This window comes from Saccopteryx bilineata, chromosome X (assembly GCF_036850765.1).
Source record: "Saccopteryx bilineata isolate mSacBil1 chromosome X, mSacBil1_pri_phased_curated, whole genome shotgun sequence".
Lineage (NCBI taxonomy): Eukaryota > Metazoa > Chordata > Mammalia > Chiroptera > Emballonuridae > Saccopteryx > Saccopteryx bilineata.
Window position 1 is genome coordinate 141,593,417 of NC_089502.1, and position 27,239 is coordinate 141,620,655.

Here is a 27,239-nt window from a genome sequence, read left to right on the forward strand (position 1 = left end):
GGGGCGGCTCCCATTTGCAGCTCCTTGTGGGCACGGTGTCTCCGGACATCTCGGGAGTTCGCCCCTGTGCAGGTTAAACTGGCCAATAAAGTAACATCTTAACTCCTGAAAGTCTCCGACATTTGTTCTCGTACCCGGTGGATGCTACATTTTGGGGGCTCGTCCGGGATTCTCCCTTGGCGGAGTTTTGGGTCGGAGACCGGAAGGACAGCTCGAGCTGAGTAAGTATTCACGGAGGATCCTCATTTGGTTTGGTTTTGGGCTCCGGAGCATATAAACCTGAGGTAGTAGGTGGGACACCGCTGGTAACCCACCCAGGGCTTTCAGAAGCGGGACGCCGCTCTCTGAAATTTGGATATTTGGATTTGTTAACTTTGGGAGTGACCGGTCACATTAGAATCTGTTTTGCGCTGCGCTGCGTTTTGTCTGAGCTCAAATGACTGAGTTGAGTGTGAGAGAGACAAGTGTGTTCCTTGTGTTAATAGTGTGTGTTGCCTGTATCCTACCCTTTCTCATTATTCCTGAGTCATCTAGGATAGGACAACAGGAGTCTGTGCTGGGATCCCTGCTCGAGTGCCTGTTGAAGAATTTTTCTGATTTCCAGAAGAGGGCTCGGGGGTACGGAAGTCCGCAGCCAAGTCCAGGTTTCCTCCCGACCTTGAGCCAGCTGGAATAGCCTGCATTTAATGTAGGATAGCCCACAGAGGGCACTTTTGACCTTCCAATTTTGTTTGCTGTCAGAGCCACGGTCTATAGGGCTCCCCACCCAGACCAATACCTGAATATGGATGTATGGGTAGATACAGCCATTTTGTCTCCTCCTCTGGGAGGAACAGCCATTTTGCCTCCTCCTCCAGGAGGTGCAGCTATTTTGCCTCTCCGGGAGGCACTGCTGGCACCAGATGCTGGCCCACAGGCACCTCCTCGCCTCATCTATGTGCCTTTTTCCACTAGTGATTTATACAATTGGAAACATCAGAATCCCCCATTTTCCGAAAAACCTCAGGGACTAATATCTCTCCTTGAGACCATTTTTAGGACCCATCAGCCCACATAGGATGATTGTCAGCAGATTTTACAAACCCTCTTCACTTCTGAAGAAAGGGACAGAATAATGAGAGAAGCAGCTAAGGCAGTATTAGGAGAAGAAAGGGAAACTTAGGAGGGAAGAAGGGAAATAGAAGACGTTCTCCCGTCTCAACCTCCTACCTGGGACCCTAATACCGCTGGGGGAAGGGACGTGCTCCTCCAGTATCGCCGGGCTCTGTTGAGGGGGCTCAAGGCAGCAGCTAGAAAGTCAACCAACTTTAGCAAAGTAAGTAAAGTCATCCAGGGAAGAGAGGAATTCCCAGCAGCCTTTCTAGAGAGATTCATAGGGGCTTATAGAGTATATACCCCTCTAGATCCTGAGGCAGAAGAGAACAGGAGACTAGTAAATATAGCCTTTGTGACTCAGGCCGCTTCAGATATTAGGAAAAAGCTTCAGAAGATTGAGGGGTTCGAGGGAGAGAATAAAAGCAAGCTATTAGAGATAGCCCAGAAGATGTATGTCAATAGGGATGATCCGGAGGTTGGCAGGGCGAAGGAAGTTGCCAAAATTCTGATTGCTGCCACTGCCCAGAAACCTCCTCCCAAAGGGAAAAGGGGACAGCAAAAGGGCCAGGGCTCCATTTCCGCCAGCTCCCAGGAGCCCATGGTCACCTTAACAGTCGAAGGAAAACTAATAGACTTCCTAGTCGACATGGGAGCCACCTACTCAGTTCTAAAGAAACCACAGGGCCAGATGCAGAAGACAACTACTAAGATAAGAGGGGCAACGGACAAAGCAGAAGCCTACCCATGGGTAACCACAAGAATTACTGACTTAGGTCGAGGCACCATCACCCACTCTTTCCTAGTCATTCCAGACTGCCCTTACCCACTGCTTGGAAAGGACTTATTGCAGGAACTTCAGGCCACCATAACCTTCCGACAGGAGGAAAGCCCTATGGGGAACAAAGAGGCAGAGGTCAGCATAGAAGTAACTGTCCTACTGTCTGAAGAACACTTACTTGCCACCGTCCTAGAAGGTAAGGAGGCTGAGGAAAGGGTTCCAGACGCCCTGCGTGCCCGGGTACCTGAGGTTTGGGCGGAAACCAACCCAGGTTTCGCTGCTCACCAACTGCCTGTCCTGGTGTAACTGCTTAGCACTGCTAGACCGGTTAAGATCAGGCAGTACCTGGTCCCAGCCCGAGCTAAACAGGGAATCACCTGGCACTTGCAACGCCTGCTGGAGGCAGGCATCCTTCGAAGGTGCCAATCAGCCTGGAACACTCTGCTGCTTCCTGTCCAGAAACCGGGGAGCCAAGACTATCATCCGGTCCAGGACTTGTGGGAGGTGAATGCACAGGTAGAGACTAATCATCCCACGGTGCCCAACCCGTATACCTTACTGAGCTCATTGCCTCCAACTCATACCTATTATTCTGCCCTGGATTTAAAGGATGCCTTCTTTTATATTCCCCTGGCACCTCAGAGCCAAGGGATCTTTGCCTTTAAATAGAATAACCCAGATAATAGACTGGTGGGGCAGTTCACTTGGACCAGACTACCACAAGGGTTTAAGAATTCCCCCACCATTTTTAATAAAGCCCTCAGCAAAGATCTGCAGGCTTTCTGCTTCTCCCATCCATCGATCGTACTGCTCCAGTATGTGGATGACATCCTCATAGCTGCCAAGGACGAAGGAGAGTGTGAGGAAGCTACCTTGGACCTGCTACAAGATCTCGGGCGAATGGAGTATCGAGTCTCCGCCAAGAAGGCCGAGATTGTGATGCAAACTGTAAGTTATTTGGGTTATAACTTACAGGGAGGACAAAGGACATTATCCAGCCAGTGAATTCAGACGGTCTTGCAGATTCCTGAGCCTACTAACAAGAGACAGGTACGAGAATTCCTGGGTGCAGTAGGATATTGCCGATTGTGGATATTAGGCTTTGCAGAACTAGCTGAACCCCTGCATGAACTGACCAGGGGTAAGGAAGAGCAGTTCACATAGACAGATAAGAAGAAGCAAGCGTTCCAAGCACTGAAAGAGGCCCTGGCGGCTGCCCCAGCTTTGGCCCTGCCAGATCTGGCCAAACCCTTTCAGCTATTTATAGCAGAAAAGGGAGGGGTAGCTTTAGGAGTACTGAGCCAGGAACTTGGGCTGTAGAAGAGGCCTGTTGCCTATCTGTCCAAAAGACTTGATCCTGTAGCCTCGGGATGGCCAACATGTCTAAGGGCACTTGCTGCCACCTCCATACTAGTCAAGGAGGCTAGTAAATTAACTTTAGGGCAGGACATCAAAGTCATTGAGGAACACTACATAGAGAGCAAGTGCTGCGAGCACCTCCTGACAGGTGGCTATCTAATGTGCGGCTAATGCAGTATCAGGCTCAGCTGCTGAACCCTCCATCTGTTCAGTTCCTCAAAACTGCTGCCCTAATCCCAGCGACTCCACTTTGGTCCACAGTTGCAAACAAATCCTTGACACAGTGACTGGCTCCCGCCTGGACTTAAGGAATCAAGTATATAGAAAGGCAGACCTGACCCTCTTTACAGACGGGAGCAGTTTTATTAAGGATGGACAGCGACATGCAGGGGCAGCAGTGGCCATAGAAAATAAGGTCCTGTGGCAGAAAGCACTGCCCGCAAGAACATCTGCACAAAGGGCAGAGCTAATAGGACTAACCTGAGCCTTACAGACAGCAGGGGGAAAAACATTAAAAATCGCAATGAAATTCTTGCCCTCCTAAACGCCATTTGGCTACCTACCAAAGTTGCAATCATCCACTGCAAAGGACACCAGAGAGGGCCAGCCACTAGGCCACAAGAAAGCCTTCTGCCATTGCTGCCTAAGCCAACACTACCTCCGGATCCTAGTTATTCCCCAGAAGAAGAGCAGGAAGGGATGCAGTTGAAAGGGAAAAAAAAAAATCAGCAAGGAGAAATAGAGCTTCCAGACTCCCGGCTCTATTTACCCCAGGGAATAGTAAGAGAAATAGTAGGAAGTATTCATACTAGTACCCATCTAGGACAAAACAAGCTAGAACAACTTATTAGGAAGTATTATGTAGAGCCCAACATCAGAGATATTGTCCACTCCATTGTCTCAAGGTGCAGCATCTGTGCCAGAGTAAATGCACAGAATAAGAAGCTACCCCCCTTTATAAGGTATTGGGGGAAAGCTCCAGGAGAACTGTAGGAAATAGATTTCACAGATATGACCCCTAGGAAGTCAGGTTATAAGTATCTACTAGTATTATTAGACACCTCAGGATAAGTGAAAGCATTCCCCACGTGAGGAGAGGCTGCTTCCACAGTCTGCAAAGTCTTATTAAGGGAAATCATACCTAGACATAGCATTCCCCTAGCCCTAGGATCAGACAATGGACCTGCATTCATATCCAGGATATCTCAAGAATTAGCCACGAAGTTAGGTATTAATTAGAAATTACATTGCATTTATAGGCCCCAAAGTTCAGCACAGGTAGAAAGAATGAACAGAATTCTGAAGGAAACTATAATTAAGCTGAGAGAGGAGACCGGCAAAAACTAGGTTGAGCTCCTCCCTTTCGCCCTTTTTAGAAGCAGATGTACCCCCTATCTCAATAAATAGACCCCTTATGAAATCTTATTTGGGCAACCTGTGCCCCTTGTACCTCGATTGACCAGAGGGGAACTAGAGATTTCTAATCATAATTTCCTCAAGTCCTTGCAGGCCCTGCTTCAGAGTAGAAAGAAAGGTCATTGAACTGAAAGCCTGTCAGGCTTCCCGGCCCCATCAAGGGACACGTCTATGCTGTAGAAAGTAGGACATAAGAAGGTTTTACAGGTTACTCAGCAAACTGTTCAAAGACTGTCCAAGAGGCACTTCTAGCAGTACATCACCCAAGGACTGACTCCCACGTAGACGGGTCCACACACCATGATCCTGACAACTCCCACTACTGCCAAGGTAGAAGGCATACTCGCCTGGGTCCACCGCAGCCGGCTGAAGCTTGCAGTCCCAGCAGAGACACCTTTGTGGACAGCGAAGACTGACCCTGCCAACCCTTGTAAGCTGACCCTGAGAAGGACAGCATGCCCTGCTTCAGCCACAAACCAGAAGTTAACTGGTCCACGCATAGCTAATGCCTAGAGGAACTAACTAAGGACTCTTTTAATCAGGCTTTAGGAAAAGGGAAAAGCAAGTTGTTATAAAGGCCAGTTATTTCTGAATAAGAAAGTACATAAAAGTTGAAAATTTATGTAAGTTGCAGAAAGTTTATATAAGTTACAGAAGGTTTGTGCAAGTTGTAAGAAGTTAGTGCAGAGAAGAAAAATACAAGGCAGGACACGTTCCTTGTGTATCAGCCCTGCCCATATTGCAGGAAAGTATCAACAGTTTATTATCTTAAAACAGTGTGTGCTTGTGTACTTTTGTAAAGATATTGTACAAATGTACTGAAAACATTGTAACCTTGTAGGTTTCGCCTATAAATACCCCTCTCCCCCTGAGCTCATCGCTGACCATTGTGAGAGGCGTAGTAGGCTAATCACTAGCCAGTGTATAAGACCCAATTAGCTTATAGCTACGACTAAAGTAGAAAATTCTCATAAGCCCCAGACTTATACCATTCTCCCCACTGATGAAGAATCAAGGATTTGATTTATGCCCTAAAAGGAGTAGGGAATGTAAGGACCAAGAGAAGATCAGAAAATAAGCAGGGCACTAATGGAACAGGGAACTTAAGGGTTACAGGCAGGTCCTGCTCCTGTTCTGTTAGGAATAACATGCCCACGGTCGTTCAAGAAGCAGAGACAGATAGGGACTCTGGGAAGCTGAGAGAGAAGAAAAAAAAAAAAAAAAAAAAGGAAAAAGAGACAAAGGTTTGCATTCTATTGGTTAAAAGACCCTTATCAGAAGTTTAGGTTTGGAATTCGCCAATGAGCTAGACCCCAGCCCCTGTTGCTATGCTATGTGCAGCCCCCTTAGCAAATAGGTTACCGCCACATCTGCTTCTGTATGAGGCTTGCTTGCTTAGCTTATAAAAAGATTTAGCTGTGAGCGCTAGGGGCGGCTCCCATTTGCAGCTCCTTGTGGGCACGGTGTCTCCGGACATCTCAGGAGTTCGCCCCTGTGCAGGTTAAACTGGCCAATAAAGTAACATCTTAATTCCTGAAAGTCTCCGACATTTGTTCTCGTACCCGGTGGATGCTACATTCTGTCCCACTTTATAGTGTAGAAAACCCCAAACCCTTAATCCAATATACAAACAAGTCAGTCTCCGATACAAAACCACTTATCCGAGGCATAATTGGATTCCTCATGAGAGTGCACCACCCAGATCATACAATCAGTCAAGGGTGAGGGGAAAAGCCCAGTCTCAAAACTAAACCCTAGGCTACAACGACCTGGCCTGCTTATAGCCTGTCCCCCACACCCAATATAAGTCACAAGTGAGCAAACACATATATCATATTTACAAACTCATTTGACCAACATTCCACCCCTTTTGCTCGCTTTACAATCTAAACCACAGGTATCTTCCATGATGGTCACTGTGCAAGGAGTGGGATACATTGCATAAACAGAGATAGTACAAATACAGCAATAGGATTAACAGATCAAAAGCTATGGACGAAATGAGAGAGCTGTCAGTGGCACCAAGAGAGGCAAATCCTTTTCCTCTGGCAGAATACAGGCCAGAGTTTTGTCTGCAGATAGCACTGTAGCTGGCACCAGAGGCCGCCCTGAGCGGGCGTACCAAACCTTATTGGCCAATACACCAGCATCTGTTGGTTCTATGTGTAGTAAAATAGGAGAACTCATTATTGGCCATAAAGAAATTACAAAGGTGCCCTTCAAAATGCTATCCCTTGAGTGCTCAAGGGATAATACACTTCTACCTTAGGTGGCCAGGTGCTGGTTGCCCAAGGAGTTAACTGGAGGTCCACCTCTAACCCCTTTCCCCATGGTGCCAACAAGGCCACCCATCTCAGATGGGGGGCCTGTACAGTCCAGGGCCAAGTCCATTGAAGCTGTTGTCCTTTAAGAAGGGCTGTTGGAGCAGGTAAGAGCACATTGCCCGGCTGTCTGAAACCTGGCTTGAGTAAAATGTCCTTGGTGCGTATCTGCAACTGAATGGGGGCACCTGTCCGATGCAGGAGGGCTTCCACTGGAGCTGGGCTCCCCCGTCGAGGTCTCTCATTCAAAATCCAGAGTACAATTCATAAGCGGCGTGTCCATCCAGTACAGGAAGTGATGTCCTCCTCCTGTCGCAGTCCCTGCTTTAAGAGTTCATTATGGCCCTGGCCAGTTGGCTCGGTGGTAGAGCGTCGGCTTGGCATGCGGGGGACCCGGGTTTGATTCCCGGCCAGGGCACACAGGAGAAGCGCCCATTTGCTTCTCCACCCCCGCCCCCTCCTTCCTCTCTGTCTCTCTCTTCCCCTCCTGCAGCCAAGGCTCCATTGGAGCAAGGATGGCCCGGGCGCTGGGGATGGCTCCTTGGCCTCTGCCCCAGGTGCTGGAGTGGCTCTGGTCGTGGCAGAGCGACCCCCCCCCCCTCCGGAGGGGCAGAGCATCGCCCCCTGTTGGGCAGAGCTTCGCCCCTGGTGGGTGTGCCGGGTGGATCCCAGTCAGGCGCATGTGGGAGTCTGTCTGACTGTCTCTCCCCGTTTCCAGCTTCAGAAAAATACAAAAAAAAAAAAAAAAAAAAAAAAAGAGTCCATTATACCGCTCAATGATGCCAGCAGCCTGAGGGTGGTAGGGAACATGATACTTCCAGTCCACCCCCAGCTTTTGAGCCCATTGCCTCACCATTGAACCAGTGAAGTGGGTACCATTGTCACTTTCAAGGACCAGTGGTTGCCCATATGCAGCACTCAGGTGGTCCAGAGCTGTATGACTGCCCTCTGGTCAGGGTTACGAGTGGGGTAAGCAGCAAGCAGACCAGTGGCAGTATCTACACAAGTGACTGCATACTGGTACCCTTCTGACTTTGGTAAGGGTCCAATGATGTCTATCTGCCATCGTGTCAGTGGGACATGACCCCTCTGGATCTGTCCAGGTGACACCAGTGGTCTCCGAGGGTGCTCCTTGGAACATACTGCACATTGCTCACAGGCTGCAAGTACCTCTGCATAGGACACAGGCAAGTTCCACGCCTTAACCATAGCCCACATAGTTTTCTGTCCTGCATGGAGCAGGCGCCGGTGGAGCTACTGTGCCACATCACCTGCAGGGGCAGTCTCCAACCATCGCAACTTTACCAATGTATCTGCCTTATCATTCCCAGGATGGGCTAGAGGGGCATGCCTCGTGACATGGTATACTGTCACCTGCTTCTGGTGTCCTATTTCCCATAAGTCCTGCCACATGGCCTGACCCCATAGTGGATGGTGCATTACCATCCACTGGTTAATGTGCCAAGTAGCAATCCATGATAGACAGCCCAACTGTCAGTACAGATCACCAGAGGTGAAGGTTCATTATGGGCAACTAGCCAAACAGCTCTTAATTCTGCCCATTGGCTGCTTTGGCCTGTACCCATGTCCATCCAAATAGTCTCAGTGGCCGGATGGAAGGCGATAGCCATCCATTTGGCAGGTTGGCCCCTGCTGGAACCATCAGTATACCAGGCATCCTCGGGGATGGGCACCCGCCCCTCCTGGTAGGGACTGATTTCAGGTTCTGCCTCCTGAGCCCCAGTTGCACCTGACTCTAAGGTCACATAGGTGACTGGACCCAAGACTTCCTGCAGTTCTGCCCTCAATGGGCTGGTGCTAAGAGCACAGCGTTGCTGCAGGTAGGCACCCCACTTGGCCAGGGTAGACATTTGGGCCATACCACTACGTGGTTTAGTTGCCCAATCTCTCACCCATCCAGCTATAGGGTATGTTGTTTTGACTGTAACTGGTGTTGTGGTTGTAATACTCTCAGTTGCCAGGAGGGCAGCATACACAGCTGCCAGCTGCTTCTCTACTAATGAGTAACGAACTTCAGCACCTTTCCACAATTGGGACTAAAACCCAATAGGTTGCCGTAGGCGCTCTGTCCGCTGCCACAAGCCCCATCCAAACCCCTCTGAGGTTACATGAACATCCAGCTCACAGGGCCTGGCAGGATCAAACACATTCAAGGCCTGTGCCATCTTGACAGCTCTCTTAGCAGCTGCAAATGAACCTTGCACCTGCTCAGTCCAATCCCCACGAACCCCCTTTTGAATAAGGTTGTACAAGGGCGTATTAACTGAGCCAAATGCGGTATAAATGCTCGCTAATACCCCAACAAACCTAAGAATTCCTGTAACTGTTTTACCGTAGTGGGCACGGGGTATGCTTGAATCTTATCTATAACTGCATCAGGGATAACTTTTTTCTTTTTTTTTCTTTTTTCTTTTTTCTTTTTTTTTTTTTTTTTTGTATTTTTCTGAAGCTGGAAACGGGGAGAGACAGTCAGACAGACTCCCGCATGCGCCTGACCAGGATCCACCCGGCACGCCCACCAGGGGTGATGCTCTGCCACGACCAGAGCCACTCTAGCACCTGGGGCAGAGGCCAAGGAGCCATCTTTGCTCCGATGGAGCCTTGGCTGCAGGAGGGGAAGAGAGAGACAGAGAGGAAGGAGGCGGGGGGTAGAGAAGCAAATGGGCGCTTCTCCTATGTGCCCTGGCCGGGAATCGAACCCGGGTCCTCCCGCACACCAGGCCGACGCTCTACCGCTGAGCCAACCGGCCAGGGCCAGGGATAACTTTTGTCTTACCCGACCAGACAACTCCCAAGAATTTAACAGATAACCCAGGTCCTTGTAATTTGTTCTCGTTGACTGCCCAGCCACATGCTTTCAAATGGGATAGCAGGGTAGGGACTGCTTGCTCCAATTCTGAAAGAGAATCACTAGTTAGCATAATATCATCAATATAATGGTACATGCGGACTACCTCTGGCTGTTTCCATTTAGCAAGGTCAGCAGCCACCAGCCCATGGCACAAGGTGGGGCTATGCAAATAGCCCTGGGGTAACACTGCAAAGGTCCATTGTCTCCCTTCCCAACTGAAGGCAAATTGGTCTTGACTCTGCGGCTATATCAATAGAGAAAAAAGCATTGGGTAAGTCTGCCACAAAGTGGTATGTCCCCAACTCATGATTTAGCCAATCCATCATGTTAGCTATCGAGGGAACCGCAGCGTGCAAAGGGGGAACAACTTTATTAAGTTCCCTGTAATCTACTGTCATTCTCCAGGTTCCATCTGCTTTGCGCATAGGCCATACTGGGGAGTTGTAAGGACTGTGTGCTGGCCGGATGATTCCCACCTTTTCTAGTTTGAGGATTGTCCCTGTGACTTCTTCATAACCACCTAGCAGGCGGTACTGCTTGGTGTTAGTCACACACCGAGGGATGGGTAATTGCAAAGGGGAATGTGATGCATGTCCCCGCAATACTGCCTTCACAACCCTGATCTGCAGCCGAAACTCCCCAGCTGTAGTTTCCAACCACAGTCCTTGCAAGACATCTACCCCCAAAATATATTCAGGAATAGGAGATACATACACCTTATATGACTTAGGAGGCAGTCTTCCTATCCCCAATGGAATAGTTATTGGCTTCACTTGAACAGTTTGTCCCCCGTAACCATCAATGGCCACTGGGGTCCCAGCAAACTGCTCTGGGTTCCCATAGAGAAGGGAACATTCTGCACCTGTATCCACCAAGGCCAACACCCGTTGTACATTGGAAGGGGACCAGTGGATAGCCAGTTCCACATGTGGCCTCCGGTCCCCGCCCACCCCCGTTAGATGGGTCCCTCGGCCCTTTTCCTATTCAAACTGGTACAGTGGGTCTTGGGAGTTCTCCTCTCCCTCGGCCGACTCTATTTTTTTTTTTTTTAATTTTTTTTTTTTTTTTTTCATTTTTCTGAAGCTAGAAACAGGGAGAGACAGTCAGACAGACTCCCGCATGCGCCCGACCGGGATCCACCCGGCACGCCCACCAGGGGCGACGCTCTGTCCACCAGGGGGCGATGCTCTGCCCATCCTGGGCGTCGCCATGTTGCGACCCTCCTGGGTGTCGCCATGTTGCGACCAGAGCCACTCTAGTGCCTGGGGCAGAGGCCACAGAGCCATCCCCAGCGCCCGGGCCATCTCTGCTCCAATGGAGCCCTGGCTGCGGGAGGGGAAGAGAGAGACAGAGAGGAAGGCGCGGCGGAGGGGTGGAGAAGCAAATGGGTGCTTCTCCTATGTGCCCTGGCCGGGAATCGAACCTGGGTCCTCCGCACGCTAGGCCGACGCTCTACCGCTGAGCCAACCGGCCAGGGCCTCGGCCGACTCTATTATATAATCTTGTAACCGAGCTGTGCACGCACCAAACGTTTTATTGGTAGCTGCTGGGGCCTTTCGTCTCAGTGGCTGGAACTTCTGTTCTGGTTTAAGCTGCCACCAAAGCTCCAAAAGAATTTTATTAGACTGGCCGTCCAATTTCCCCTTATCTGCTCCAGCCGCAATCAAGTCTACCCACATCTGCATTCGGGTAACCTTTACAGGCCCGTTTCCCTTGTTAGTTGGGGGGGAAACATAGGCAGCAGCCCTCACTGCTTTATGATCCCGAGTGGCCTCCAGCTCTCCCAAATCTGCTACCATCTGTGTAACTGCATTGATGGGCTGCCCCACATAGGGGCCCAAGATAGCCATTAGTGACCCAAAAAGGGCTGACGGGGCGCTAGCAAGGACAAATTCCCTCATTTTGGCCATAAACACTTCTGCATCTGGCCCACAAGAATGCTGAAAACAGCATTCTTCATACCTAGTTCCCGAAGGACCTTTACTAACTCACTGTAGCACTGCCACCGACTCATTGTCCCCAGCAATTCTCCAGCATTCTGCCAGACCATACGGAATGGCAGCCATCACCCATTCTAATAGGGTATGGTCTCCTGGGTTGCCAGGGAAGTTCTGAAGATGTTGCCTCAAGGAAGAGTGTGCGGTAATGGCGGCCAATTTCTCCATCTCTGTTCCGGAGAGCATGATGCCATCCACCACTATAACCCATAATCATAGTAACCAGGCTACCAGGGATTCAGTAGGTTTCTGCCTAAATTGTGCCCCCAACTCCATCAGCTCTGCCTGGGTATAGGGGCGGACCACAGAGCGTTCCATTACCTGGGCAGGAGGCTGTGGCTGCCCCTGAGGGACTCTTTGTTGCTGGGTTTTTACCTTCTTGGCGACCACTGGTCAGGCTCTCAGTGTGCGTATGGCAGCTTCAGTCTGAGCCTTCTCATCCTCAGAAGAGGAGTTATAAGCGCCTGCTCCCGCTGACTCAAAGCCAATCCACCAGTACGGATGCTGCTGCTCCTTTGGTGACCATTTAGGCTCCTGTGGCTGCTGGCTTTTGACCAGAAGCTGAGACTCGAGCTCTTGAATCCGCAGTTGTTTCTCCAAAAACTGCCGGTGAAAACGTTCAGCTTCCAGGGTAAACTGCAACTCTCGAACCCATAATTCCTTCTCCAGTGCTCGCTCCAATTCCAGACTTTTCTGCCATTCTATTTGCAATTCATACTGAAGCTTTTGACCTCAGGCAGCTTCTCGCACAGAACTCCTGGTTTCCTCTTGAGTAAAAAACATGTAGCCCATGGCCCCTAAAAGGACAGCCATGGGGAACCAGAGCAGCAACTAGTACTCTACCCCACCCATCAAGGGTGGCAGCCCCATACCAATCTCTGAATCCTGCCGCAAATTACACCAGTTGTAAGGCCAGGAACCGCCATCATGGCCATTCACATGCAGGTTCCCATTGGATTCGGGCATCCTATTTATGTCTTGGGAGAGCTCCTGTTTTAGCCTGGATGTGTAACTTTGTATCAAGGACTTCCTTGATTTGCATACGGTTATATAATAAAGCAAACTGGGGCTACAGTGCACTCGGATATTGCCATCAGCATTTGAAGGGTCCTCTGGTCCCATTTTAAAAATATTTTTTATTTATTCATTTTAGAGAGAGACAGACAGACAGACAGACAGACAGAAAGGAGGAGCAGGAAGCCTCAACTCCCATATGTGCCTTGACCAGGCAAGCCCAGGGTTTCAAACTGGCGACCTCAGTGTTTCCAGGTCGACACTTTATCCACTGCGCCACCACAGGTCAGGCTGGTCCCATTTTTTCTTGATGAGTATGTTCCCTTAATTCCGCACTGCACCGTTATTAGGAGCTGCACTGGTCCGCAGCAAGTGGCGCCCAAACAGAAGACTTGAGTATGAGTACGAGGAAACTAAAACTGAAGGAAGGTGATGGAACTCCCCAAAGTGAAGTGTGCACAGTGAGTAAAGAAAGTTTTTGGGGAAAGTGTAGTTGGGAGTAAAAGAATATGGGACAGATAGGGTAAAAAATAAGGGACCTTTATGTAGAAATGTTTCCGTATGAAGACAAATCATTGTCTGAAGAGTATCAGGGTGAGCTGGAAACAGAGGGATGTGAATATGAGGATAACTTGGAGTCTGAGGATGACTCGGGGGATAAAATATTCATGGCTATGGCTGCCTTAGCCGCGGGGCCTCTGCTGCCCTCAGCTTCTTCCTACATTCAACCCTCTGCTCCTCTGTTCCATTATCGGGCTGATTCCAGAGTCTATAGCTCAAAATCTGGGAAATCCCCCCTCCAACAATTTATAGACCAGGCTCAAAATATAGGGGAAACAATAGATGATGGCTTTACCTGTTTTCCTGTTGCAGAAAGACAGGATGATATGGGGAGACTAGTGCGAGAACATGAACCTGAACCTTTTAGAACTCTGAAAGAGCTTCAACTTGCTTGTGTTCAGTGTGGGCCTACTGCCCCTTTTACACTTGGTTTATCAGATACTATTAGTGCAAAAGCTCTTCTCCCAAATGACTGGAAGGTGATTGCTTGTGCTTGTCTCTCCTGGAGGGATTATTTGCTGTGGAAGTTATTAGAATAAATAGGAGACTCAGGTATTAGGAAAATTACAGCTTTTCCTGTCATGTTCTGATTTTCTTTAATGTTTTAATTACAATCTTCTGAACTATTATTTTGTTTCTTTTTTATTCTTTTCCTAGAAATTGAGGCAGGGGACCTGTGTTGGATCTGACTATAGAAAATATCCCAACAGGTTCCGAGAGCAAATTTTCTTGGGGAGATTTTGTTTAGTCCCATCCTTCAGACCCTCTGTCAGAAAATGCTCTGACTAAAATCAGGCATCTTTCAGCTCTGGCCAGCTGGCTCAGTGGTAGAGCACTGGCCTGGCATGCAGAAGTTCCAGGTTCAATTCCTGGCCAGGGCACACAGGAAAAGCGCCCATCTGCTTCTCCACCCCTCCCCCTCTCCTTCCTCTCTGTCTCTCTCTTCCCCTCCTGCAGCGAAGGCTCCTTTGGAGCCTTGTTGACCTGGGCACTGAGGATGGCTCCATGGCCTTTGCCTCAGGTGCTAGAGTGGCTCTGGTTGCAGCTGAGCAACACCCCAGATGGTCTGAGCATCGCCCCCTGGTGGGCGTGCCAGGTGGATCCCGGTCCGATGCATGCGGGAGTCTGTCTGACTGCCTCCCCATTTCCAACTTCGAAAAAATACAAAAAAAAAAAAAAAGAAATCAGGCATCTTTCTAATCTGATTGTTCTCTGAAATTCTGGGTTTCTCTCTGGTTTGTCTAATTCTCGTTTCTGTTTAGTCTTTGTTTAATGTTGTCTAAAATGTGTCTGTTTTTAAGGCCTGAATTAAGTTCTTTTTTTTTTTGCTTGCAAAAATTGGAAATGCTGGCTCTAATATTTAGAAAATGATTTTAGAACTTATAAGAAACGCTCATTTAAATTTAAATAGAATAGGCCCTGGCCAGTTGGCTCAGCGGTAGAGCATTGTCCCGGCGTGCAGGAGTCCCGGGTTCGATTCCCGGCCAGGGCACACAGGAGAAGCGCCCATCTGCTTCTCCACCCCTCCCCCTCTCCTTCCTCTGTCTCTCTCTTCCCCTCCCGCAGCCGAGGCTCCATTGGAGCAAAGATGGCCCGGGCACTGGGGATAGCTCTGTGGCCTCTGGCCCAGGCGCTAGAGTGGCTCTGGTTATGACACAGTGACGCCCCAGATGGGCAGAGCATTGCCCCCTGGTGGGCATGCCAGGTGGATCCTGGTCGGGCGCATGCGGGAGTCTGTCTGACTGTCTCTCCCCGTTTCCAGCTTCGGAAAAATGAAAAAAATAAAAATAAATAAAAATAAGTTTAATAGAATAGAATGTAGAGCCTTAAGACTTACTGATTTGGTTAGTGCATTGTGAGGTGTGTTCAGAGTTAGGAGCCAAATAGCAATTTATGTATTAGGATTAATCAAAGTTATATGTTATACTTGTGTTTTTTGTGCATAAATTGTCTTGTTTATGTGTAAGGTTATACTCAGGCAAAATGAAGGAATTGAGCAAAATTAAGTAGGTCCCTAATAAGTCATTTCAAGAATTTGTCTCACGGCTATTTCAGGCAGTTAGAAGAATAGTATAAGGATGCTAATTCTGCTTCTCAGGCCACATCCTGCAAAAGGGGCCCCAAGGAAATTGGTGATTTGGCTCCTCTGATTTTGACAATTGGATTCAAAAAATAGGTCAGGAATGCCCTGAAATGGAACTAACAATACATGAGCATAAGTTTAAAGGACTTTTAGATACTGGAGCTGATGTATCTGTTATTGCTAAGCTACACTGGTCTCCTTCCTGGCCCACTTATACAGCAGCCACAGAATTACAAATCCCCTCAACAAAAAGCTCTTGTTTTTTTGCAATGGGAAGATGAAGAAGGTCATTCTGGATTTTTAAAGCCTTATGAGTTCCCTGGATGGCCAGTTAATTTGTGGGGTAGAGGTGTTTGAAAAATATGGGAGTGTTGCTTGTCAGTCCTAATAGTTTAGTCAGTACTCAGATGCTTGATCAGGGATTTTTACCCACTAAGGGAATAGGGAAAGAACAGCGAGGAATTCTCACCCCCATAGAAGTGGCACCCAATACCAGAAGGTGTGGATTAGGATATCAAAATTTAGCAGGTTTGATACCCAGTCAGGGCACATATGTGACACAACCAGTGAATGCACAGTGTGTTGGTCATATAAATTTGTAAATATTATATATATGTTTGTTCACATATAGTTTGCATTGGGTGTGGGGAACAGGCTGTAAGCAGGCAGGGTTGTTATAGCCTAAGGCTTAGTTTTAAGACTAAACCTTTCCCACCCTTGACTGTTGCATGACAGGGGGTGGAGGATGGTACACTCTCATGAGGAATCCCATTATAAGGGGATTCCCCTCAGATAAGTGATTTGTATCAGATACTGCATTATTTGTATATTGGATTGAAGGTTTTGATTTCTAATTTATAAAATGGGCCAGGGGAGCCAATGCTGCAGGAGAGCAGAGAAAGGGCACATGGAGGAGAGGAGAAGCAGCCAAGATGGCAGAGTCCTGAAGCAGAAACCAGTTTGTGCAGAGAGAATGAGATGGGGAACAGAGTTGAATAAGGCTGGTGAGGTAGAAACCTTTGATTATAGGAAACTCAGATGAATCAGTGGCTTTGGGATCCTTGAATGGAAAGGGAAGTGTTTTCCCACTGTGTGTATTTCTTGCCTGCCGGGTGCAAGCTAGGATTAAAGTTAATGGCCCACCATTAACTTGGCTCTGTTGTTTCATTATTGTCTGTCCAAATCAAATGTGAACCTGCATGGGCCAGAGAGCTGTGATGGTGACCTTGGCTACTGGCTTTACAAACTGGAACAACAAATCAATCCTCCACTCCTCAGGTGCTACTCCCTCCCTCTCTCTGTTTCTCTAAAATCAATCTATTTAACAAAATAGAATAGTGATTGAGAGAGGCCTGTTTTTCTTCAAATTAAAGTACAGGGGTCCTCAGGTTATGACAGTCTTGACATACGACTTTTCAAGTTTATCATGCTGCCATAAAAACTCCAAAAAATTGAGATGTGAGTGTTTCAGCTTATGCTGTTAGCATTGTACACTCAGAGTATGTGGGCAAACTAGTTTGGTTGTGCATGGCAGAAGAATATGCAGTAACTTGAAATTTGAGTGATGGAGTTTACATCCCCCAGTATCCTTACCTATGCCATTTTTGACTACTAAAAGCATTCTGACCCTGGCTGGTTGACTAAGCGGTAGAGCATAAGCCTGGTGTGTGAAAGTTCTGGGTTTGATTCCCAGTCAGGGCACACAGGAGAAGTGATCATTTGCTTCTCTACCCTTCCTTCTTCCCCTTCTCTTTCTCTCTTTCCCTCCTGTAGCCATGGCTTGAATGGCTTGCATAAGTTGGCCTCAGTCACTGAAGATGGCATCACAGCCTTGCCTCAGGTACTGAGATGGCTTAACTGCCAAAAAACAGAGCAGTGGCCCTAGTTGGGTAGAGCATCCCCTGGTACGGGCCTTTTCAGATGGAGTGCATACAGGAGTCTGTCTCTGTGCCTCTCACTTCACTTTAAAATAAAAAAAAATTTAAATCCCCCAAAGCAGAAATGTTTCATTTGTGTTGGGCTGGGTATATTTTGACTTACATCGAAATTTGGGTTACATCACTGTTGTAGGAACAGAATTGTGTCATACTCCAAGCACCTCCTCTACTTATTTAAAATCAAAAGTCAGAATTAAGAAAGTGGTATTATGATTTGCTTTTTAAGGTTTAAAGTATCTTCAAATAGCAACTGTTACATCCCAGGAGACAGACCACAGCAAACCTAAAGTGAATTTTATAAGTTTTATTGCAAACCTGGGCAGGGACTGCAGGCAACCCATGCAAGGGAACACTGCAGCCCCGAGCCTCTAAAATGTATCCTTTTTATAGGGTGGCTATCTAGGCTGAGCAAGCAAGCAGCGTTTACAAGGGTGGGAGAGGTGCGATTAGCTGACCTTGTTCTTGGCTAAGTCTCTAGGGTAGGGGCTTCCTTGATCTGGGTACATAGAGTTCAGTGGAAAATATTGCTACATTTCTAACGGTTGTTTATCTTTTTTCCTCCAGCCATGTACTGGATGTACTCAGTTTTCATGGCTGGTGGCCTCCACCATTTGTCCTAAAATGTCGCATTCCCTCGTTTTCTTCTTACTAGTATTGCTCATCCAAACTGGGTATAATCTGGTAGGGCTGAGCTAAGACCATAAGTCTTACAGTATTTATTCTTTCTCGAACAAATGCTATGGTGCAACTGCAACAAAGTGGAACTGGACCCTAAACTGATGTAATCAATTTGGGTTTTATACACTGGCCAGGGATCAACCTACTACGCCTCTCACAATGGTCAGAGATGAGCTCAGGGGCAGAGGGATATTTATAGGCGAAACCTACAAGGTTATAATGTTTTCAGCATGTTTGTACAATATCTTTGTAAAAGTACACAAGTACACACTGTTCTAAGATAATAAACTACCTTCCTGCAATATCTGTAGGGCTGATACATAAGGAACACATCTTGCTTTTGCTAGCAAGATTAGATTTGCTGAGGCTCATGAGAATTTTCTACTTTAGCTGTAGCTATAAGCTAATTGGGTCAGGGGTCCTCCCTAGTATGTGCTGGCACGCTGATAGTGTGCCCTTAGTACTACAAGCTTTACAGCTTGAATTCTCTTTTGTACATACTGCGTGAGGCAGTTGATAATACATGAACCAATGGTGACACCCCTACTATAAACAAAACGAGGGGTCTGGTAAGAGCAGTAAGTAACATAGTGAGCCAAGAGGATGAAGAGAATAAATTCTTATGCTAATTTCTTTCTGCCTTGTATTTTTCTTTTCTGTACTGACTTCCTGCAACTTGCATAAACCTTCTGCAACTTACATAAACCTTTAATTTTTATGAACTTTCTTATCTATTCAGAAATATCTGGCTTTATAATAACTTACTTTCTCCCTCTTTTGTTCTAAAGTATTTTTATACTTTATATCTTTTATTATCAAAACTATAATTTCCTTTCAGTAAGAAATTTTAATTTTACAAATTTTAACCTTTACCTTTAGTGACAACTAAGCTGGCAATAAGTAAATTTTTTTAAAGTATACTTCTTCTTGGAGGTGTCCTCCCTCTATGTAGCTAGTATTTATAGGTTAAGTGTAAGTACATATATATTTTTTATTACCTTATAGCTTTCCTTCTAATTAAAGGACTTATAGTAGTACATGTATTGACTTTTAAGACAACTTGTTCTGGCTTTCCTTTGACCTTAGTTCTCCTCCCTCCCCAAAATCTAATTAAAAGGAGGTCTTTACTGAGTTTTTCTAGGCATTAGCCATGTGTGGACCAGTCAACTTCTGGTTTGTGGCTGAAGCAGGGCATGCTGTCCTTCTCAGGGTCAGCTTACAAGGGTTGGCGGGGTCAGTCTCCACTATCTACAAGGTGTCTCTGCTGGGACTGCAAGCTTCAGCCAGCTGCAGTGCACCCAGGCAGGTATGCCTTCTACCGTGGCAGTAGTGGAAGTAGTCAGGATCATGGTGTGTGGACCCATCTACGTGGGAGTCAGTCTTGGGTGGTGTACTTCTTTACCTAGACTGAGTCTGCAGGCTGGAAGGGATGTATTAGGTCTTCTGGCAGTGCTGGAATCACCTCTCAGACAGTCTTTTGGACAGCCTGCTGAGTAATCTGTAGACCCTGTAAGACTCAGAGGTCCCTAAACTTTTTACACTAGGGGCTACTTCACTGACCCTCAGACCATTGGAGGGCCACTACATACAGTACTCTAGTACACTGACTACTAATGAAAGAGGTGCCCCTTCTGGAAATGTGGCAGGGGCCAGATAAATGGCCTCAGGGGGCCATAGTTTGGGGACACCTGCTGTAAGTACTTAAGGAAGAAGTGGTTATTTAATTTAGTTGTTTTATTTCCTCTCTGAGTTTTGGTAGGAAGGGAGGGAGTCTCCTAAACATTATCTCAAAAGGAGTGAATTCTTCCCTGTAGGGGGTGTACCTCGCCCTAAGGAGGGCTAAGGGGAGTAAGGTGGGCTACTTTTTGCCAGTTTAAAAGAAGTGTAAAGTCTCCTTTAAGATCCGATTCATGTTGCCCTGGCCGGTTGGCTCAGCAGTAGAGCGTCGGCCTAGCGTACGGAGGACCTGGGTTCGATTCCAGGCCAGGGCACACAGGAGAAGCACCCATTTGCTTTTTCACCCCTCCGCCGTGCTTTCCTCTCTGTCTCTCTCTTCCCCTCCTGCAGCTGAGGCTCCATTGGAGCAAAGATGGCCCGGGCGCTGGGGATGGCTCTGTGGCCTCTGCCTCAGGCGCTAGAGTGGCTCTGGTCGCAACATGGCGACGCCCAGGATGGGCAGAGCATCGCCCCCTGGTGGGCAGAGCGTCGCCCCATGGTGGGGGTGCCAGGTGGATCCCGGTCGGGCGCATGCGGGAGTCTGACTGTCTCTCCCTGTTTCCAGCTTCAGAAAAATGAAAAAAAAAAAAAAAAAGATCCAATTCATGTTTTCTACCTGTCAATTACTTTAGTAAAATCTATTTCTAAGTGTTCACCTGAGAAAGTTCTCTCTCTGTTTCTCTTTATAATTTCCTTACTTTGCTTTTTATTTGGGTACAGACTAAACACTTAGAAATTATGCTTTCTCTATTAGATTCTAAGTCTGTCTTTTCTAATTAGTTGTAAAAAAATAAAAACCTTTGGCAACCTGGGTTCTAGAAAAGTTACTAAAATTTCCTAAAACCCCACTGGTTTTAGGGTTACCTTATTGGTAGCATCATCAGCTGTTTGCTTGGTTTTTCTTGAGAGTTTCTACAGAGTCCTCCTCTCTAGGTGGCCCAGACAGTGGATGATGACCACTACTTCAGTAGAGCAGTCTCCTGCATTCTCTGGGATGAGGGTTTGAGCCTTGTCTTTGCTGGTTCTTAAGCCTTATCCTGATGGCCCCTCTTCCACTGTGCCTGTCTTAGGTTGTTCCTGCCTTTAGGAATCTTAACCATCTTTGGCTAACCAGCCATCTTAGGGGCCAGAGTTATTTATGGCCATGAGAATGAGGGAGGAGCAACGTCCCTTCCAAAATGCTTAGTTTTAGCAGCTGATGTTTCTACCTAATGAAAAACTTATAATACATTTCTTTTCTAATTCCTAGAGCTTAATGCTATGTAAAGGCTAAGTTGACTGCCTTAGTATCTTCTGGCTCCTCTAAGTCTAGGGGTGTATAGACTCTGTAAGCTTTCTATAGTCTAAGAAAGCTGTGGGGGTCTTCTGAGGATCCTGAATAACTTCTGACAGCTTAGATAAACTTATGGTTGTTTTTCTGACTATCTCCTCTGATCCAGGCTAACCGAAACTGGTGGAAAGTATCTAAAAATTTCTTCACTTGCTTGGGTGGTGGGGTCCCGCTTAGGCTAGGCAATTAGAAACATTTTCTCAAGATGGTCTCAGTTGTTGTAAGTGGGGCAGCCTATGTACAGTACAGATTTCTAACAGTCCTGTTCAGACTTGTGGCTCCTCTCAGAAAAGGGGGTTCTGAGCTTTCTAATTCTGTAGGTCACTTGGAAAAAAGAATTTAAACTATTTCTTATTTTCTCCTTCCTTAACTATCAGCTGTAATTGAACTATTGGTCTTATGCCACCTTAAATCAGCACCCTGCCCTTTAACTCGGTTGGAACTATGAGGGCTCTAATTTATGACATTTCTATAGGAAACATTAAGTAAAACCCAAGCAGTTTTACCTCTGCACTTTTTGATAGGGTGGTAAATCAGGTGGAGGTTCAAGATTATGTCTCTAGAGTTCTCTTTTCTACCTATTATGTTAAGAATTCTTCTATTAAGCTAATCAATAGTAATATTTGTCACTCTGAGTTTTGTGACAACATTGAACAATTAACAATTATTGAATTATTATATATCCCTTAATATTTAAACTAAAATTTTAATATTACAGGCTTTGAAATAGCAAATGAAAAGGAGAATTAACAAAAGACTGTTGAAATAACATATACATTTCTAACATAGAAATTTTTTTTTTTTACAACAACAAGTCGCTGGTACAAAAAGGAAGTCTTTGTATTTGACAGACTATACAATTCTATATGCTTTATTATTAGTACAAATTTAGTACAGTTCACAATAAGAGATTATAAACTACTATCCCTAATGAACTACTGATTTTCAGAGAAAAATAAAGTATGGTTAAAATGTAGTTACTATTTTGTGGCTTCCCAGCTGGCAAAGAGATGCTAACAACCCTCTTTTTGACCTATAGAGCTTTTCAACATTAAGTCATTATAAGGGTCGGGGTAGTAAACTAAAAAAACACAATTTTATAAACTTATTTTCTTAACAGTGGGGTATTCTAGTTTACTTAAGGTCCTCAATTTCCTCAGGGACATAGTAACCCTATAATTCCCTGAGGACCCTTTTCTTATAATTCTTGACTATTATGGCTAAAGCAGTGGGTGTAGAAGGGGCTGTTTTCCCTAAATCTTCTCCTCAGGTATGGCTCCAAGTAGGAGGCGGGGATTCCCCAGAGCCAAAGCAGAGGAGGGCAGGGGGCTGTAGCAAGTTGATGATAGCCTCTAGCTTACTGCGCTATTTATTATCTTTTGCCTGACCAAGCAGTGGCTCAGCCCTTGAGCTAAGAAAGAGGTTTCTTTGTTGTATACACTATGGGAATCAGTTAGGGTGCCTGGGATTCCCGGTGCCTAAGGGGAAGGGGCAGGTGCCCGAAACTGTGAGGCGAGCCTGCTGCTTCTCATTTTCTCTGCCACCTCTCCTGCAGCCAGCTGCAGCCTGGCTACCTTTTCTTTCTCTACCTCTGCTGCCGTACTAGGCTGCATACTGACCATGCCACCTGCCTGCGAGTGGGTGCTGGTGATAGTATGCTAGACTCTCTATGTTTTCTAGGGGTCTAGCAATCCTTGGTTAGGCCAGTCTGCTCTTAAGTTGGCTATTTTTAATTTACAGAGAGTTCTCAATGTATCTTCTTAATATTAATTTTTACCCTCTATTTTCTAAATGGGTAAAAATTTCTTTGAGTCAGTAGGTGAATATCTGAATATCTGGAACTAGTTTCTACTCTATACTTCCTCCAGCACTCTCTTAGGTCTTTAGTTAGTTTCTATAATTTGTGGGCTTCCTATCAATGGACAGTGTTACTATGGGTTCCTGGGGGCCTAACGGTATGGAACCCCAGCCCCTTCAGTCTTGATCCTCAAAGAGGACCTGTCCTTTCTTCTCCTTTAGCTTAGGACACTCATTTTTCCAATGCCCAGTCTCCTTGCAGAGGAGAGGCAGTCTTGTCTAGAGGCAGTCTACTATTCTGCCCTTTCCTTTGTGGCTTTCCTTTAGCGGGTTTCTTTTGTTGGGCTGTGATTAGTATTTTTGCCACATTTTCCGCACCTCATATCTCTGGATCCTCCCTGTTCATATAAACTTTCTGACTAATTTCTAAAAGCTTGCTTCTATTTTCTCCTTCAAATCCTTCTAACTTTTGTAACTTCTTTCTAATAATGTCTGGGGCCGCTTGGGAGACAGAGGCTACGTTTATGAGCCTCCCGTCCCCTAGAAGTGTTGGGGTCCCAGTCAGGGGGGATCAAAGGGAGAACTTCCTCTAATTCTTGCCTTCAACTAAGGCTATGTAGATCTCCATCCCCTAGTGCTGCTTTAGCAGCCTCTTGGTAGATTCTTTCCCTTTCCTCAGAAGTGAAGAGAGTATAAAGAACCTGTTGACAACCATCCCAAGTAGGACGATGAGTACGGAAAATGGTTTCAAGAAGAGAAATTAGACTCTGGGGTTTCTCTGAAAATGGGGGTTCTGATGTTTCCAATTATATAAATCACTAGTAGAGAAGGGGACATAAATTAATCTAGCCAGGCCCCTAGGATCCCCCCCTGCAGCTTCTCGGGGGGGAAGCAAAGGTGCCGGCTTTGGAGCTGGTGGCATACTAGGATGACCATAATTGGCATCTGTACGAGTATGGGGTGGGCTTTCCCAAGAGGGGGCCAGTCCAGGTTGTGGGTTTGCTGCGGGGGTAGCCCTGTGGCTTTTAGGCAGGTCCTCAGCTTGCTCTGGATACGGAGGAGGAATGGGATCTAGAAAGGACTCAGCGGCCCCTGGATCTTCTGGTAGTACTGGATAAAGTCTGCGGGCAGGCTGTGGCTGTTCTCTCAAAGTTTCTTGTTTTTGGGAGGAAAGCCTCCCTTTGCCTTCGTTTGGGGTTGCCAATAGGACAGCTTTTCCTCCTGTCCAGACTTTATCTCCCTTAATATAGTTCTTAAAAAATTTCTTAACATAACGTGGTCTTCCCGTGGCTATGTCAATCCACACATCTATATATGGCATCTGGTCAGGGTGTGGGACCCAATAGACATTTGCCCTGACAGAAAAGAGTGTGGGTAAATTGAAAGTGCCCTCCGAGGGCCACCCTACACCAAAGGTTGGCCATTCTGGTTCACAAAGAGTCCGCAACGTGGTGGAATCAACAGGAGTCCCATAGTCTCGTGCCCTGCAAGAGAAATTAGAAAAGTTATCAAGCAAGCACTGAAGAGGTGTTAGGGCAGTAGATTGCCCCTGACCCATGGCTCTTTACTCTCAAAGGAATCCTGTGAGGAAGCAATGGGCAAAGCAGACAAACAAATCAAATATGCACACGAAACAAACAAAACTTCTAAACCAAAACCAAGAGGGAGAAGGCAGCCTCCTGCGTTCCCTGACCAACCAGGTGGGGAGAAATCAGGTGGCATCCCGCCTGCTCCACTACACCCTTTTCCAACCAGAGCTCTTTTTCCAAATATTCAAAGAGGAAGCTTCCTTTCCAAACAGTCTTGAGACTCCAAATGTTTCCAATCAGTCAAATTCAGTTTCCAAATGGCAACTGCTGGAGGCTGGCCAGCTACCAACGTCTGCTGCAGCCCACTCCATGAGGAGGGGTCTTACATGGCCAATCTCGCTGGGGCCTCCATATGTTACAGCCCAGGAGACAGACCACAGCAAACCCAAAGTGAATTTTATAAGTTTTATTGCAAACCTGCGCAGGGACTGCAGGCAACCCACGCAAGGGAACACTGCTGCCCTGAGCCTCTAAAATGGCTCCTTTTTATAGGGTGGCTATCTAGGCTGAGCAAGCAAGCAGCATTTACAAGGGCGGGAGGGGTGCGGTTAGCTGACCTTATTCTTGGCTAAATCTCTAGGGTAGGGCTTCCCTGCTGCTGGGTACATAGAGTTCAGTGGAAAATATTGCTACATTTCTAACGGTTGTTTATCTTTTTTCCTCCGGCCATGTACTGGATGTACTCAATTTTCATGGCTGGTGGCCTGCACCGCTTGTCCTAAGATGTCAAAGCAACAAGCTTAAGTATTCTTTCTTAGGCTTGTACACAAGTAGTTTCAATTAAAGCCCCAATGTGAGATCAGAGCACTTTAGAGATCCAATTTCTTGTAATTTAAAAAATTTAGATATTATTATGAACTCATTAACTCAGATTTCACAAAGTTGTCATCAAAAGAACTTTGCAGAGCCCCAGCTGGGTAGCTCAGTTAGTTAAAACTATCCTCCTCATATGCCAAGGTTGCAGGTTCTTCAGTCAGGGCATGTACAGGAGTGAATGAATGCGTAAGTGGAACAACAAATCAATGTTTCTCTATATCTCTATCCCTGCATCCTCTAATAATAAAATTTAAAATATTACAGTTGCTTCTAGCTACTATATTGCTTCCTAGTGTGTGTGCGTGTGCTTCTTCTCAGCTGGTTTGGTGAAGACTGCTTGAGTATCAACTTTAGTTCTGCCATGCGGTGGACTTCATCTCCAAAAAGCTGAAAAGAAATAACCATGAACCAAGAGAACCTCACCAAACTGCCCGCCCAAATGACTATGTGTGGGATAAGAAGTACATGCAGAAAGTGATTAAAAAACTTCAGTTGTCTATAAAGTTTGGAATAACACTATTTCTGCTGTGGAAAAATAAATATAGGCTAAGAAACACTTAGGCACTTTTTTTTTTTTTCTGAAGTGAGAAGCCAGGAGGCAGAACCAGAGACTCCTGCATGCGCTCCATTGGGATCCACCAGGCATGCCCACTAGGGGGCGATGCTATACCCATCTGGGCCATTGCTCCACTGCAAGCAGAGCCATTCTAACACCTGGGCCATCTTTGCTCCAACGGAGCCTTGGCTGCAGGAGGGGAGAAAGAGATAGAAAGGAGAGGAGGGAGGGTGGAGAAGCATGTGGTTGCTTTTCCTGTGTGCCCTGGCCAGGAATCAAAGCCAGGACTTTCACAAGCCAGGCAGATGGTATACCACTGAGCGAACCAGCCAGGGCAACACTTACACACCTTAGTTCAGGGGCTGTATATACTTTTGGCTGCAAATACTTTTCACTATTACAAGTCATGCTGAGTAAAGCAACTGACAAAAATCTCAGCATATTAAACCAGCTGGGGCACACAGTCTGAAAAGTTTAAGGAGTGTGGCTTAAGCTCTGCCTGAACAATTCCAGATGGAAAAGTACCACTTTGCTACCATGGTGATAAAGTTCCAGATCTTGGGCAGAATTGTGGTGTGGCTTTCAAAAGTAAAGGAAACTTAATTGTCAATTTCTGAGGAAGATAAACTTGAAAAAGTTACTGAGAGCTACTATTTTGTGTGTGTGTGTGCGTGTGTATGTATTTTTCTGAAGTTGGAAATGGGGAGTCAGTCAGACAGACTCCTGCATGCGCCAGACTGGGATCCACCCAGCATGCCCACCAGGGGGGATGCTCTGCCCATCTGGGGCATTGCTCTGCTGCAACCAGAGCCATTCTAGAGCCTGAGGCAGAGGCCATAGAGCCATCCTCAGCACCCAGGGCCAACTTTGCTCCAATGGAGCCTTGGCTGCGGGAGGGGAAGAGAGAGACAGAGAGGAAGGAGGGGGGGAGGGGTGGAGAAGCAGATGGGCGCTTCTCCTGTGTGCCCTGGCGGTAATCAAACCCGGGAATCCCGCACGCCAGGCCAATGCTCCACCACTGAGCCAACCGGCCAGGGCCTGGAGCTACTATTTTGTGAGTGTTTTAAAAATTTTGTTTACAGATCTGATAAAAATCTTTATTTAATAGTGTTTTGCTGAAGTTCATTGGACACTGCAGGTGTTTCTAGTTTTTGCTTATACAGAAATCAGAAATCATTGTTTTAGTTTATTAAGATGAAGAACCTTGGTAATAAAGTTTGAAACACAAAACAAACAAAAAGTCAGAGTTTAGAGTTGCAGTAAATAACCAGAATATAGGGAGGACATGAGCTGAACTCTCAAGGGCTTGATCTTTTGTCTTTCA

The 27,239-nt window shown here is 46.6% G+C and overlaps 1 non-coding gene across 1 annotated transcript; it reads right to left on the reverse strand.

The window, feature by feature from the left end:
* Nucleotides 1–9,668: 9,668 nt before the first annotated feature.
* On the reverse strand, nucleotides 9,669–9,745 carry TRNAT-GGU (transfer RNA threonine (anticodon GGU)). The gene has a single exon. It is a non-coding gene; the product is annotated as a tRNA-Thr (tRNA).
* Between the last annotated feature and the right edge of the window lie 17,494 nt (nucleotides 9,746–27,239).